Genomic DNA, 16,873 nt, shown 5'->3' on the forward strand with positions numbered 1-16,873 from the left:
ATTGCGGTTTGTGGCATCTTGTGCGCCCGCTCCAGAGCATCCACAAGTGTAGTTTTTGCTGCTGCGTAAAAATAAAGGCAGCTATCTCTGCCTACAATAGCCTCCGGTTTCAACCGGCCGACATTTTCATCCTCGTCTACCAAGACAGCTTGTGACTGTACAATGCTTGTTGATTGATTAATTGGTTGATTGGCTGATTCATTGAAAAAATCTTTATTTGCAGAGCCTTGCTAGAACATGTAGGCAGGCCGCCTCCGGTAGTCCGATGGTTACCGCTGCCGCGCCGGTCCTGCCCGCTAGCCAATGCAGATGGTCAGGATCATCGCTGAGCAGATTACCCTCCAACTGCTCTTCTGAGGGGTTTGGAAGGATGTCACTTAGGGAAATGAATTACCATGCCTGTATACGATGTAGTGTAGGTTAGCTACCACTCCACAATGCGGACACTGCGGAGAGTACACAGTGTATAGAGTACTAGTGTAACTTGTCTAGTGAAGCAGCGCAACGGCACAAGGCCAGAAGAAGAAAGGGACAAACACAGGCCTTGTGCCGTTGCGCTGCTTCACTAGATACGTCAGACCAACTCGCCCACCAGTTCTTAGTGTAACTTGGCTGCTTCTGATGGTTTGTAATTTCCTTACGGTGTCCTATTTTAACTTATTAAGAAAGTTTTTTGGTATCGGGTACACTTTGCTGGCTTTTCTGTGTGGCGCGATATTGCCGCGAACCATTCAAATCCCATTCAACTAAAATAAAATAAAAGAGAAATGCAGCGAATTAGCGTACCAGAATAAGAAGTTCCGTGCAAAATACACACGAAAAAGGTTTAGAGAAGGCCACTTGGAGGCGCACTTTAACCCATTTTGAAAGTTGAATGCAATAACGCAACGATCACAACGTGAAAAATATGTTAGGGTGACATGCAACGTGGAACTACAGCTTATCAAGAAGTCCAATGTATTTTACATATGCAAATAGAAAGTTCATTGCTTGTCTGTCTCCTATACGAAGGCTAAGGGACCTAAAATACTGTCTATTATTAGAGGCACTGAGGAGAGCTTCTCCATGCATGTGTTCATAGTATGCACGCCCGTCAGTATAAGTATAGGGCACTCAAGCAAGATATGAGCGACAGTTTAGATCGCCCCGCAGTAGCCACAATGCGGACTACTCGTCTGACCGAAACGATACCACAAGTCGTTTGTAAATGCGGAACAAGCCGGCTGACACTATCGAATGTGTATTAGTCTTACGGCAGAGTCTCAGTTATTTTCGTCCTATTCAGGCTGCGGCTCGTCATGCTCTGCTGTACAAAACGGCGTTTCAGCTCTAAACACATCCCATAAACACTGTACGCCATAAACACTGTCGGCTCGTCAGGAGGCGCCGCGATCTTAAGCCGCGCGTGCCGCAAGCCCGATGTGTGAATGAGAACTGCGTGATCACCGGGAGATTACCCGAAGGCTCCGTCAGCAGCTGTCTGTTGAAACACGTAGTAAGGAACTCTGCGTGCGACAAGTGTTTTCTTCTCTTACATGCATTTGCGGGATGGAAGAGTGCGTTACATGCAGGATATCATATATTTGTTGTAAAAATGATGGCCCTTGCCAAGACAAACCGACAACCTATACACCCCTGTATATAAACATTGTATTACACGTAACAGAAATATTTGGAAGACCAGTTGCTCTTGTACACATATCAGGGAAGTCAAATTATTGAGCGCGTATACTCCCACAAAGTGAGACGTTGATACTGGTCGATGTATTCACGGAATCTTCAGCACATCGAAGGCTATTATTTCAATACGTTCTGCATGTTTGCATGTCCTCCTTGACTTACCCGTTTCTGCTCTGTTTGCACTCCAAATGGGGTGCATGATTTTGTCAAGCCCCTCCACCCATCCTGATTGCTATATTTCTCTTTGATTCAAGCATACGCTCAACCATGCTACCACGCCTCAAGAAGAACAAGACACAGCGGAAACCCCTGGCATGCCTTGGAGGAGCCGAAGTTTTGGAAAAGGTGGCGTCACTGCTGCGGAAAGGCCCCAAATTCAGCTTGGAACAGACTGTGGAACCTCATCAATCGCTAGCCATGAAACGCCAGATATCAATGAAAGCAGGGCCATGAGGACCGGGAAAGGTGCCTTCTGGGCGGCGTGGAGAGCCTCGCAATGTTAGTTTGCTACTAAAAAAGACCAAACAGACAGCGTCTACGTCTTCTTTAGAAGTAACGATCCAACTAGTCGAAGCTGACAAGAAGGTTGACTTTGTCGTTCTGCCTTCGGGACTCTTTGGCGAAAAAGCAACAGCGGATGTGCTCAAGAACTTTAAACGAGTCCCTGTCAAAACTACGCGTGTAAAGAAAGAAACAGTCGCATTATGTGAAGGACTTCAACTCGATAAGCTGTCACGCGCAATTACCAGCAGTAGCAAATACGGCCTGTCTGTGTTCTTCGCTGCTAAAACGCACAAGACTGCAGTGCCCTTGAAAGCAATCGTAAGCGAAAAGGGTATATGGCAACACGAAATCAGTCCATACCTACAGAAGCACCTAAACATGTTAAAAATCGAAGACTCCTTTGCGACAAAGAACTCCGAAGAAATTATTTCGCTCCTGCAGACCAATGAGACCATTGGGTTTGGCTTCTCAGTTGATGTAAAAGACTTATTCGACGCTATACCACATCAGCCACTTTTTGATATGTGCGTAGCTGTATTGAAGTGAACGGTGCCGTAGGTTTTCAAAACTCAGCAGGAATCTCGGTCGGCAGTTTCATAGCTCTTTTGGAACATTACTTGAATTCTACTTTTATCACATTCGACAACCAGACTTTTCAACAAGGACAGGGAGTGTGTCGTGCGTAGCTCCAGTTTTAAGCAGCATATTTTTAGGCAGTATTGACCGCGCCTTATCTGGTGTACTAAACCATGAGGGCGTAGTCCGTGTTTTATTTTTAGATACGTTGATGACTTTCTTGTGTTATTGAAGAAAAATAGTTACTGTGTGCATGGCAATGCTATTGCTGACATTTTACATTGCTTCAGAAGTAGTGCTTCAGGTTTAACCTTTACCCATAAGCTGCCTGTCAAAAATAATCTGCAGTTTTTAGACCTTAATCTAACCTTCCATCATGAACATGTTTGTTGGCGTTTTTGTACCCGCTCAAAAAGCAACTCTTTTCCTATGAGTCCGCCCACTCGAAAACCGTTAAAAGGGCTATGCTAAACAGACAATTGCAAATGCCTTAGGGAAATCATGCACACATGCCATGCAATCAAGCTTCGACCTGCAGATTTCAAGGTTGAGGGAAGCTGGCTTCCCAGACGATGTCTTAAAGGGAGTTGTTGAAATGCTGGTAAAGAAGTTAAAGGCACAAACGGACAAACGGCTGATACCGATACCGATACCTGAACGAACGGCCGATACCGATAACGTTACTAGCAGGCCAGTCGTGGTCCCCTATGTCCACAAGACTGCTCAGAACCTGGAGAAATTAGGGGAAAAACACGGTGTCCGGCTGGTGTTTTCAGTGCCTTGTAAGCTCGGCCGCCTATGTGCCCGAATAGGCCGAACTTCCACTAAGAAGAAACATAATGGCTGCAGTGTAAAACACAGAAACCCCTATATGGACTGCCAAATTGGCGTAGTGTATCAGATTCCTCTATCATGCGGTAAGATATATGTAGGGCAGACTGGACGCTGCATCAATGTCCGCATTGCTGAACATAAAGGGTCATTTCGGGAACCAGATCAACATCACCTGTTAAAACATTGCCTGGCACACAAATGCAAGCCGTTGCTAAAAGAAACGATGGTCCTGCGCAAGTGCAGCGATAAAAAAGCACGAGGACTTGTTGAACCCTATTACATCAATAAAAGAGGTACAGAATGTATCAGCGATACGTCAATCTAACTTTACGGTAGTGGAAAATGTTTTCTCGAAGGCACCCTACCATGACTCCCCCCTTCCCTCCCCCTGCTTGCGATTACTGTCAATTTTTGCGATATATGTTTTGATGCCGTTTTGAGCCTGTACTGGCAAACTACGTAAGCCTGCCTATCTTTCGAATAAACATCAGTTGAAGTTTACGCTCGTCCCGTCCTGTTTCCTCTTCTCTCGTGATCGCCTTTCTTGCGCACACAACACCTTCCCATCGTCATGAACCAACTCGCCCAACAGCGTCTCCTGCTGGAAAGAGTGACAAGTTACTGCACCGTGGCAGGAAAGCGTTGTTTGAGACTTCGGTGCCTACTGTGCTCCTTACTGGGTGTCTTTCTCGACAGCCATGGCACCAATAACAAAAATAATAACGCGCTTTTTCTTCTTCTATAATTGGTTTGGCTTGGTTTATGGGGTTTATTGTTCCAAAAGCAACTCAGGTTATGAGAAACGCCGCATAGTGGAGGGCTTCCGAAATTTAGACGACCTTGGGTTCTTTAAGTTGCACTGAAATCGTGCAGCACACGAGCGCCTTGCTTTTCGGCCCCAACCGAAAGCGGCCGCCAAGGCCGGGATTCGATCCCGCATCCTTCGACACAACAGCCGAGCGCCTTACACTGCACCAACGGGGCGGGGTTATGTGCCTTATATTTGGGTAAATATATGAGTTACATAAGATATGAGCAAATACGTATCTCCCATTTCTACCAAACTTTTTCACTTTATTTCGCTCGGTCCTATAATTATTCCTTAACTTCTTCCTTCTATTAGTCGTGCTTTCTGTGGACTAAATCTTGTATTTGTGTTTTAAACGTAACTGAGGAGTCTAGGTCAGGCATACCGCCCTCCTAATAGCAATATGGTATCAGCGTAATGTGCCCACAGAAAGATGCATTTTTTCTCGCTTCTTGTTCTTCTACTGTGAATCTCATCTATGCCACTGGACTACAGTGAACTATAACTGGACTGCACGCGCTTCATCGCCGCTTCGTCTCTGGCGGGTTAGGCGCTCTGCAAGAGGAAAGAACGACTGACAAAAAGAAAGAGCGCGTCACTGAGTGAAAAGCAAGCGACCAGGGGGCGTAGATCGCGTACACCGGATGCGGTCGATCGGGTTAGCGCGCCCTACTTTGCTTCGACCGCGTTGTGCTTGTGTGAGCACGCGATGGGCTTCGTATATGTGATGTGACGCCATTGTCGCCTCGCGTCACAGGGCGCATTCCGCGTCACCTCATAATTCTTGCAGCAGATGTTGGGGCCGGGGTCTCAGGTACCGGGAGCTGGTTGCGGCCCCAATAAGGCCCGGCCACAAATCTGTTGCTAACCAGACTTACTTAAAAAGGGTCAGTTAGCTGAACTAGACTAGGGAAGCTAGCGTACCCATTTAATAAAATAAAAAAAACATGAAAAACAGGAAACATGGAACTTACAAGCGACTGTGCATGTAAGTATTGCCAGGGAAAACGGCTTCATTTGCTATCAGTAGAGTGGTGCTTTTGTTGTCAACAACATGTTTAGGTACTTTTTTAAGAAGGCCTTTTACAAGACGTGGCTCGTAAACCCCATACATAAGGCACTCATTTCCTACCATGACCGACAACCACTATCTCCCATCCTCCTGCCCGACAACGAAAGCGGAACTGCTGCTGACATCGTTGCGTTGATTCTCGTCGGAATAATTTAGTATTTATGGGCTCGTCGCACGTCAAGGGAAATAAAATAGTGACAGTTATAGGTGCTCTATATACGGCTAGCTGGTAACGCCCATTTTGACTTCCAACATGCGGCGGCCGAGATACCGTTGCCCAGCTCGCGCTTTGCATGTATAGGCGTCACAACTTGCAAGAGCCTCACTCAGGCAGTATAGCTATACGTGGTCTCCAGGACAGCGCCGCCGTAGCTAATGACGACGCCTCCGCCCGTCATCGCCAAAAATTATCGCTCGGTACTAATATATCCACGTATACCCATCCCACCTATTCAGTTATAGCACGCTATGGTTATGACAAGAGAGCAATGGTTAGTCTTGACCGCCTAGTAAAGAGCAGAGACATTAGTCTGCCAACCAAGATCCGTATAACTCGTGCTATGGTCTTTCCATTTGTGATGTATGGATGCGAGAGTTGGACTGTGAAAAAGGCTGACCGCCGAAGAATTGACGCGTTTGAATTGTGGTGCTGGCGAAGACTCTTGAGAGTTCCTTGAACTGCCAGAAGATCAAATCAGTCGATATTGTCGACCATAAACCCTAACTGCTCATTGGAGGGTCAAATTCTAAAGTTAAAGCTCAGCTACTTTGGTCATCTGATGAGAAGAGAGGAGTCGCTGGAGAAAGATTTGATGTTGGGAAAGGTTGAGGGTCGCCGGAGAAGGGGTAGGCAGCGAACGCGATGGTTAGATGGCATCCTCGAGGCACTGCAGATGAAGTTATGTGATGTTAGGAAGATAGTGAGAGACTGGAAAGCGTGGCGTGACATGGTCCATAGGGTTACGAAGAGTCGGACACGATTGAACGACTGAACTGATGGTTATGACGCACTACAACTACGTTGTTTATGTTCAAGGGAGTCCCCTTCCGCAGCTTGTTAAAGTCGTCGTGAGCAAATGTGCGCGCACTTGCTAGTCCCTGTTTTGTTGTATTGATCCCTGATTCATTTTGCTTAAGTGTGGCTGGAGGACTTTGCTTACAGTCGTCCGTGTGCTGTGCGATGTATTCTCCACTACTGCGCTCCTCATGACCCGGCTTCGAAGTGTTAAACCCCGCATACGAACCGGAAATAGATTGTTTACCATTCCAGTGCGGAGTATAGAGGGCTTCGGCAAACCAACATTGAGTGCGCCAACAAAAATTTTGTGTTGCTTTTGTTTTCTTGAATGAAACTCAGAACCACTCCACCGAAGCGTTATGCCGCCGTACGGACTGTTTGTTGCCGTTTCGTTTGGGGTCTATACACTTCTGCGGGTCATGTCTTACTGCTGTGTATATGTGTATTTGAACTATAGAGCGCCATATCTTTGAGTCTGGGATCACTGACTTACAGAAACTGGTCCGTAAACACAGATCGCGCAGTTGGAGTACAGCTCTCGAGGCGACGATAATTTTCCTAAGGGCTCAGTGGAGTTTTCCTAATCTAACGTCTCTCTAAGACCGATTTATTATTTTGCATTTGAGTGGAATTACATATTTTGCTGTCAATTACTTTTTAAATTTTGTTATTTGAATTTAATGTCAATTTCCCTATGGTGTTTCAATAAGTGGGACCTGCAAACAAGATTAATATAAGCAAGATCGTGATTAATGAAGATAATAAAAAGAAATGGGGACCAGATAGATATATGAGGTACCATGCCGTGCTTTATTGAAACATATGCGCTTTTTCTCTGCTGTGAGGCGCTCGACACTGACGTGTAAGCAGTCGGCGATCAGACATTTCGCAGGAGCATTTACGTATGATAGGGCGCATGCGTAAAAAGCGACATGCTCACGGGTGGCGCATACATTTGATTCTGACCCTTTCAAACTGTTCGTATCGATCCTGACTTGAAACGTCCAGCCTTTAACCGCATGGTCCCCATCGATGCATTGATGAACTCACTTTCGTTCCCCCCCCCTTTTTTTTTTTTTTTTACTTTTTCTTTCCTAAACGTCGTCGCAGAACGTATGCCAACCGTTTAAAATAGAGCCATGAAATTACCTACCCTTGCTCATCGTCGCTGCATTGCTAGTTTATGTTTGTTTCACAAGCTTTTTTACTCCGAGCTACGACAGGAACATTACATCTGCGCACCCCCACCACGCATCTCCCTCCGCACCGGTCATCAGCAGCAAGTGTCCCGACCTCGCGCCCGCAGCACTACATTTTCTTCATCATTCTTCCCCCGGACTGCCAACGACTGAAACGGCCTTCCCCGAAAACTTGCTGCTATCACATGTCCATCTTTATTTCTTGAACGAATCACACGTATACTTGAGCAGTGAAAATCTTGCATTTGTATAACTTACTTACACATATATGTTACCTATTCTGTTTTTCATTTCTGTGCGCCCCACCCCTTAAGTAATACCCTCTAGTGAGGGTCTTTAAGGTATTAAGGTGAAGTGAAGTGAAGTGAAGTATGTACCCACTTTCTTTCCCCTTCTTTTTGTTTTCGCTTTACTTTTGTTGCGAAAACAAGACTGCGCCAGCCAGCTTGGCTCGTCGCGTATGCTCGTATGCCGTAACCGCAAATGGCAGGAGCTGCCAACTTGGGTCTCTCGTTTCACATGGAACGATTATGTCAGTATCAGCCTACCCGGACCTTGGTATTCACTTTACCCCCATAGGCCACTGGCACGTTCATACGCGGCTTGGTTTAAGAGGGGTTTATATGTGGGCTGGTAGCGCATACGCTATCGCGTCATACCCTTAAAGGCGGAGCTTAAGTGTCCCCCATATTGAGATGCAATAACAGCCTTTACCACCACCACCTAAACCCCGGTCCAATTTTGATGCGCTCAACGGAACGCTGGTTGTGTTCGATGCAACGCTCGGTCTCCCGCAGCCAAAGCTTTCGCTCCACATTCGTATGGCGTAGCCACAAATGGCAGGCGCAACGAAACCCTCAAGATCCGGCGTGCAGAAGAAACGGATGAGGAGCGCGCTGCACGTCTCGAGAAAAGAAGGAAGAGGGCTTTGGCCGGTTTAATCGTTGAACCTGAGACGTCGAAGGTGGTCGGCGAGCAGACTTTGCACAAAGAGTGGGCGAGCACGAGTCGGCCACGCGAGAGTTTCACCGCCGCTTCACGAACAACCCCTTTGGAAGTGTGTGTGTTGTCTGTGCGACCGGCTGTGGCATAAAAATGATCTAACACCGGTGAGTGAACTTATGCATCCGACTCTTCATTTGGCTACACGCGTAGCGACGCAGCCGTTGCTTTCGCTATTTAAATAAGGTTATCCAGAGCTAAACCACATCCAACTTTTTCTTTCCTAAACGCCGCCGCAGAACGCATGAAAAAGGTTTTAACGTCGAGCCGTGAAATAGCACACCGGAGCAAGGGGCGCTAGGCGCAACGTAAAAGGCAGTCAGATGAAGTTGGGATAGCGACAAAAATCGCAACTGGAGATGGCTCTCAATCATGACGTGGTAACTAGTTGCAAAGCAATATAATAAACAACTGGAATTTTTAACTAGACACAATACTAGACGTCAAATATACCAGAGCACGAAAAATGCAAACAATAAAGTTATCTCACAGGAAACAACGCTTGACGTCAACTGAAGTTTGACGCCTACCGCTGACTCCGCTTTGCGTTTTTTCTTTCCCTCGCTAGTTTACTACTCTGGAGCCATTCACTCAACACGAACTAACTATCCCAATTCTCCTCTCCCACTTGTTCTCTCCGAGCGCGGATGCCAGCGTACTTTGCGCGGTCCGCGGTTTGAAATGTTGCGGAGCGGGCTTCGGGAGCACTCGCTTCCGGCCCACTTCCTGGGCTCGCGGCGAGCGCTGAAACTCGCGCCGACAGCGGCGGCAGGTGTTTCGCATCGAAGCTGCCTCCGAGGAGGAACGGGGCCGGCAGTCGCTGTACGGATTCGCTCCACGCTGTCTTCCGCTCACGAGACGCCCGCTTTTGCGCGCGCCGCGGGTGCGCTGCCAAAGCGGCACGCGCGTTACGTCATAGCTTCAACGAAATGTGACGCTAGACCACCCTCATGAAAAGAGACGAAACCTGAACGTGAACCGTGCCCAGAATCTTTCGGCGTTATGTTTCGTTTTTCAATTCCTCACACTCCAACGATTCACATACGCTCGCACAAGAATGTTTATTACTCTCGGAGCATCACAGTGTAGCAAGAGAGCTCGCAAGTCCGCAAGTGAGTGAGTCGTGGAAGCATTTTTTTCTTTAAGTTGCCGTTAAATTTGGTCGAATTATATTAATTCTATAGCGGTAACTAGGTAGAACGAGAGGAAGAAGATGGGTGCACGGTTTCAAAAAGAGCACTGAACAAGTGTAGAGGAGGGAAGCCTCAGTTTGCAGGTCGAGCCAACGTTTCGACAAGTGAACTTGTCTTCGTCTAGGCAGAGCGATCATCCCGTCGTGATGATCGCTCTGATGACGTGATTCACGTCGTGATGATCGCTCTGCCTAGACGAAGACAAGTTCACTAGTCGAAACGTTGGCTCGACCTGCGAACTGAGGCTTCGCCCCCTCTACCCTTGCTCAGTGCTCTTTTTTGCTCTTTTTGATACAGCGGTATACTGTGGCACTTGGCGAAAATACCGGCCTTATCTGTGTGAACCCTTGATGAGTGAAGTGTGCACCTTCCAGAAGCTTCATAAACCATGCAGCAACCTCTCCACACCACACCCTCAAACATATTTACCCTCAGGAAGTGTCATGTCCGCCACCCACCTACCTAAATCTATATTTCCCAGAAGTGTCATCAATCCTCACCCTCCTATACCTCCACCCTCAGTAAGGCATATACGCTCACAAGAATCCCGCGCTGCGGCGAAAAGAAAAAACGACAGAAAAATCCAATTTTAACCTGCAGTCAGTAAGCAGCAACCCAGCAGAAACACCACTCACCAGGCACTCAGTAAAAGTGTTCATTAGCGCAAAAGCATCAGAGGAATTATAGAAAGAAAATCTAAATGATGTCGCCGATTCCTTGCATGATACTCCATGACCGTCATGCTAATCTCTCAAGGTTGTTTGGCTGAACTCTGTGAATAATAGAATGCGACAATCAAAAAATTCGTTCAGACACTGCCTTGAGGTTTAGAATGCAGCATAAAAAAAAAATGAAAGTTTTCTCCCAAACCATGTACAGCGGCAAATCTCTCCTATTTAAAAGCGACTCAAAGAGCTAGATTTCTTTTTAAACCTCAGTTCATAAAATTAGGCATCACTATTATCAGAAAATAAACAAGGGTAAAGAAAAACGAACGCCACTTCTTTCAGCGTGAAAAGAATATTGAGTAATTGGTCGCCGTGCTTGTAAGGCATATGAATGAACTCAAACCCAATGCGGCCAAGAAGAAGCGATAAATCTTCTAGCAAAGGGGAAAATTGTCTTTATCGAAAGCTAGTATCATTCCTTCGTATAGCCGTGCGGTAGAGACAGTTAATATTCTTCATGCCCGCCTCAGAAACTCCAAAGCATCGGCAAGCTCAACTACCAACACGTTCAGGACAAGAGGCAACTGCATACTGATAATGCTCTGTTTAAACATAGAAAGTGTTCCTCGGGTTTCCACATCAATCGTCCTTGGATTCGTCGCGTGACTTGGCCTCGAACGTGAACTGCATGATGCGCCCTTGCCGCAGGTTTCACCCAAGCTGTTGCATGAAACAGGCCGCGCCGGCGGTCGCATTCCGCACTCGGGCTGACGACACTGGAGGATTTGTTTTGGCCTCGGCACAGAGTAAACCGAAGAGCCCACTCCGAAGGCACAGTGCAAAACAAGGGTCTTGCACGACCGACACGCGTTCGCATTGTTTTAAAAGCGAAATCCCTACTGATACAGGAACAACAGAGAATTTAGCCTCGCTGTGCACGCTTAACCTTCAAGCCCCACCAAGGTAAAACCAAGCACATATCCCTAAGGCCCAATTAAATTGGGCGGTAGTTGATTTTAAAGTGGGGGAGGGTGTATTATGTCGTAACGAGAGCTGGTAAAGACCGAATATCCCGTCGTGCCTCGCTTATCATCCTTCGTGGCTCGCTCGCGTCACGTCAGCCGTTTTCGATCCACCAAAGCAGCAAGCGGGACAACGACGTGCACAGTAAACACTCCGATGGCAGAGCAGAAAAAATTACAGAAGCTTAACGTGGCTAAAGCACTAGTTTGGCATGTACTTTTTCCTGGTAGATATAATTAACGATGTCGCTGTGTTCACGCCATCAGCTGCTGGATGCACGCTCGTGAGGAGGGCTGTGATGCATGTTGCCGCGAACGACATGGACGTAAAGCCCCGCTTTAACCACTCCGTACGACCATGCCTGCGTGACCTAGGAATAGCGTGTCCGAATCGGGATCAGAGGGTCCTCGAAGGCTGTGTTCTGATCTCACCCTCAAGTTAGAACTGTCTTCGAAAAACGATGTGGCGTGTTTCTTATTATAAATGGCAAAAAAAAAAAAAAAAAAAAAACTACGAGAGTCCCGAGGGAGGAACTGCAGATGTATTGATTACTATGGTGGAATCTTATCCTGCGGAAAAAAAATATGCGTTCCTAATCAACTTCCAGTTGAAAACATACACTTTTCCTGAACGTCCGAGCCTGAAAATGCTAGCATAAATCCCTACCTTCAGAGGGTAGGGATTTTGCCGCGCCTTAGGTGACAGCACCTCTCAACTTTTGTCGCTGCCACATAGCCATTCCCCGATTCGCATCTTATAACTTGCATTGATCACGCGCATATAAGGTATCTATACTGCTTTTGCTAAGAGATTTCACAACTCCCCAACTCTGTTGTCAATAACCGAGTGGAGTTCGCTTCCCCCTAGCATGACCATTGTCATGACCAATCGATTTGCCATAACAGTAGCTTTCAGGGTGGATACAGAGCATTTGTCGCCCCACTGGTCGCTCATGCAGGCCTATACACGAGAGCGCACATTAGCGTAAGACAGTTGCCTATCCCAGCCAGACAATAAGCAGCCGTTAAAGGATTCTCCTCTCATCTGACCTTCCACCGAGCACCGGGCCTGTTTGCCTCCTCCCTCCCTGATGGGAAATCACCAATAAATTCCGCGCAACAGTTGATTTCGAGCCCAAACGCACCCTGTTATGCAAATTATGTATCAACGAGCTGAAGCACAATTTCTCTCTCCTTATGAATTTCAGTTCAGGGGCACAAAAACTGCGACTACAGGAATACGAAGACATGATGGCTTAGTCAAAAGCAAATACGTCCTTCATTATACCCCGGTTGCCTTCGCCATACGAGTCAATAAATTAAGTTAGAGCGCCAGAATACTAATCACAAAAAAAAAAAAACCACTTTTACTGAAAAAAATGCTCTAATAAGGCAGAAAAGAGCAGAAATACGGGTACGTTGTCATAGCTTATGCCCTCAAGTAGAAGCGCCATGACCATACAATACTGAATAATGTGCATTACGGTTACATGTCTTAATTGCTAACTAACATTTTTTTTTTTTTTGAACTACATGCGCATTTTTATCATGCAAAGATTACAGCGAAAAGACTGCCTAAATGTAGGAAGGCAAAGAAAACCAGGGCTTGGCGGCGACCAGTTTCGTTTCGGTATGTTTTGGTGTCATGTGCTTCGCAATCACAGCCATTCACTTTTCAGTGGTGCCTCGGTTTACAAGCGCGAAGTAGCAGGGCAAGTCCGAGCTTTCCTCGGACGAAGTTCATTCTTCGGCAAGCGCTTCCCTATTGAAAAATATTGTACAAAATTTATGCAGGATTGGATATATCGGTTTATTGTGCAAAATAAACCTGCACGAAATCGGGTGAAGCAGTAGACAGGGTGACCTTGTATTATTCGCCGGCCCTGTTTTTTTTTGAAGGGAAAAGAAGGGTGGGAAATGAAGTTAAAACATTTAAAATGGCATGGCTGCTACTGAAGAGGATTTGAACCTCATTACTTCAGAGTCCTATTCGCTAACCATCGCATCATACTGTACATGTCGATCGTCTAGCATCAGAATACTGCGCAATTGTTTGTCGTAGAGCGTTACGGGTTGTATAACGTGATTTCTGGTTGCATATGGCGTATATGTGCCAGTCAGGATGGAGGATAGCTCGCGACAGGGATTCGAACCAGCGACATGTGTACATCTGATAGTGTGCTTCCAAACCGATGATTTGGCGAACACGACGCCCAGATGCCGAGTGAGGCATGACAGTCTGCGTAGAATACGGAAACACACACACCAAATACACTAATATCAGACAGAACTTGATTACATGTCGGACTCTTCATCAAAAATTTTCATCCATAATATACTATAATGTACCATACTATGATGTTTCCGCATTCATGCACATGAGCATGAATTTCTAAAAAATTTGAATGCGCACCACTGATTCTTTCAGCGAAACGAATAGGTGGATATCCGATTCGCTGTTGAGAATTTTCGAATATTAGCACTCCCCTACTCGTTTGTCAAGGAACAAGTACAACAGATCAAAACGCGGACTGCCGGTAAAAGCAAGGTGAAGAAAAGAGAGCCCTTTGACATTCGGCTTTAGCCCGAAACTTCTGCCTGCACCCGGGAAGAGGCATTTTATTTTTCATACTATTCTCAACCTGAACACATCACATGTATTTTCTCCCAATGGCTATTCGTGTTGCTGCAACCTTGGCAAATGTTGAAAGAAAAAAAATTGAAAAACGTTGAATTAAAAGAAGAACAAAAGGAAAATTTGCGCCACATTGGGTCGTGTGCGTACTCACCAGTCGAGAGCAAAGCAGGCATGCCAGATGTGCGCTCTTGCCAGGAGACCACTTCGGTGGCGAGTTTGGCCTGCACCGCGGTTATCCTCGGAAGGCGCGCGCCCGCCGGCCGCTGGCGTGTTTGGGCGAGTGTGCGGAGACCGCCGGCTCGTGCGGCAGCGGCGAGACGACTGCGGAACTACATGCGCCGCTGTTCCGCCCCGCGATTTCGCCCTCCCTTTTGACCCTCCCCTCCTTCGCTGCCAGCGCGGATTTTGCTCGCCGAGTGCCGCCGCGTCCCGTCATCAGAAAGTAAAAAGCTCAACTCCACACTCACGACGAACACGAGAGGCACGCGAACCACGGATATGACATCGCTCTATATCGACGTCAGCCTGCGTGGGGGCCGGCAGAAAAAAAAGAATTACCACTACGCGATCTGGTGCCAGTCCTTCCTATTTTCTGCGGTTATTACTTGCTTGACCTTGCATCATCCGGGCTCCCTACACACCTGCGCAGCGTGCGTATAAGTTTCCTTGTGTTTCCTGCAGCCTTCGCGACAAGTTCGTGTGGCTATGGATAGTACTCAATGCAAACGTAAGTGTGTCAGTGAGCGTGAAAAAAACCCTGATGTTCGAAACTTGATCACATACCTTTATAAACTACGGCAAGGGACTAGGGGACAAATGTTTTAATTGGATGGGGGGGGGGGGGGGGGGGGGGGGGGTCAGGTCCCTCCAGAGCCCCAGGGTAAGGGCATCATGTGAGGGTTCGGCTAATAAAATGTTAAAAAAGCTGTGATTTGGTGGCCTTCTTGAAATGAAGAATGGTACTGGTAGGAAGGCTGTTCCAATCAGCATTGGCTTGGATAAAGAAGCAGTGAAGATTGATCGTGGTCCAAGATGGAGGTGAGTAAGGCCTTACGGTGATTTGTGCTGGCGAAAAACAATGACCGGGTCGACCGGGTCGAATAGTGGAGATACAAGGCAATGTAGGATCCATTTTACCATACACTGATAGTCTTCCATTTTTGCGGCGCGGTTGTAAGTTAGGTAGACCCGCTTTAATTTTTACGCGAGGTACACTGACGTGATGAGTAACCGGCTGCATTAAAGAGCACTTAACAAGGGTTGAGGGGGAGCCTCAGCTCGCAGGCCAAGCCAACGTTTCTCCCAGTTTTCTCCCAGTGGACTCGTCTTCGTATGGGCGAAAACTCGTTCATACTGTTTAGCCATCTTCTTTCACTCTTTCCACTCCGGCTGCATTAAAAGCTTTTGCGAAGTTTCGCTAATAATGCTCATGAGCAAAGGTGAGTCAAACGACGGCATCTGTAGGGATATGATTAGTTCAGGTCACTGTATAGCTGTACTTTACTACTGTAGTTATAATGCTACAGGTCGGCCTCGCTGTGAATTAGAATAAAAACCTAGAATTGAGGAGTGCGTCTGAAATTTTAATTCGAGCAGTTGGAGATTGGGGAGCGGGGGCTGCTCCCCCTCTAAAAAATACTGATGGCCTGTTCCGGAGGCCTTAACTACGGCACATTCTTTTTTCTTTCTTTAATTTCACCGCTTTATACCCTCATCGTCCCTGCGCGGTTGAGATTTCCATGGAGAGGGGGGCAGCTAATGCGTCACTCCTTTCCTCACAGCAAATGATTAAGTAAAGAAGGGGAAGAATTAGGCACTTTCTCATCTGGGATTACACCTGAACGGCACCTTACGAAGAAGGGAAAGGACGGGCGATATGCGGAACAGCGAAAGAGGCGTTGCACTGCAAGATTGCCTCGGAATAATTTAGACTACCTGAAGTGTCCTGTCTTTGCATCACGCAGCGCATGGGCGACTTCACATTTTTCGAACCCGTGACCGAAGTGTTCAACAGCAGGACATCATGACCTCTGATCACCCGCAGTCAGTGGGCCTTGGAAAGAAACACGAATAATAACGCAAGAAAATACATTGGAGGTCATTTGCCTCGTTTTTCTTGAGCTCTCCCTTCCCGTCCCCGACTTCCTTGCGTGAATCAGTAAGTCCTCATTAAGTCCGCTAGGGCTATCCTGCATTATCTGCGCTTGCCGGAGGATTAAGGACGTTTCCTTTCTATGTATACAGATTCCATGGAGCTGCCCGGTAGGCAGAGGCAACCGCGGACGTCACCGTGCGTCGCTTATTACACAGACAAGCTGGCGGACGACGCTGACCTCGACGTCGCCAGTTGCAGCTTTTCATTGCAGTCTCCCCGGGCTGTCTGCTTGTCCGCATGTACACCGCGGGCGCGCTTCAAAAGAACACGAGCGCAAACGTCGAGGTGATGAGGAAAGCGAGAACAGGTCCGGCGCTCCCATCGGCGGTGATGTCACCGTCGCGAGGGGTCGCGCGAATCCTCCGTGCGGTAAAGCCCCTCTACCGTGCGGATCCCCGATGGCCGAGGAAAGCACGCATTCGGCAAATAGGCGGTCATTTGGTGGCGTGGCAAGCGCAGAGATCCGGGATGTTGGTCCTACGATGCGCCGTGGAACGAGCCTTG

The 16,873-nt window shown here is 47.3% G+C and overlaps 1 protein-coding gene across 1 annotated transcript in view; it reads right to left on the reverse strand.

Moving 5' to 3' along the window:
- The window catches only part of LOC146197560 (uncharacterized), a 54,810-nt gene extending 40,220 nt beyond the window's left edge, over window positions 1–14,590 (reverse strand). The window contains exon 1 of the mRNA XM_084599465.1: window positions 14,366–14,590. The gene's annotated coding sequence lies outside the window, so the exon portion shown is untranslated. The remainder of the gene's footprint in view (window positions 1–14,365) is intronic.
- Window positions 14,591–16,873: the final 2,283 nt, after the last annotated feature.

The sequence above is a fragment of the Amblyomma maculatum genome, chromosome 3 (assembly GCF_055883805.1).
Source record: "Amblyomma maculatum isolate TAMU_Amacu chromosome 3, ASM5588380v1, whole genome shotgun sequence".
NCBI lineage: Eukaryota > Metazoa > Arthropoda > Arachnida > Ixodida > Ixodidae > Amblyomma > Amblyomma maculatum.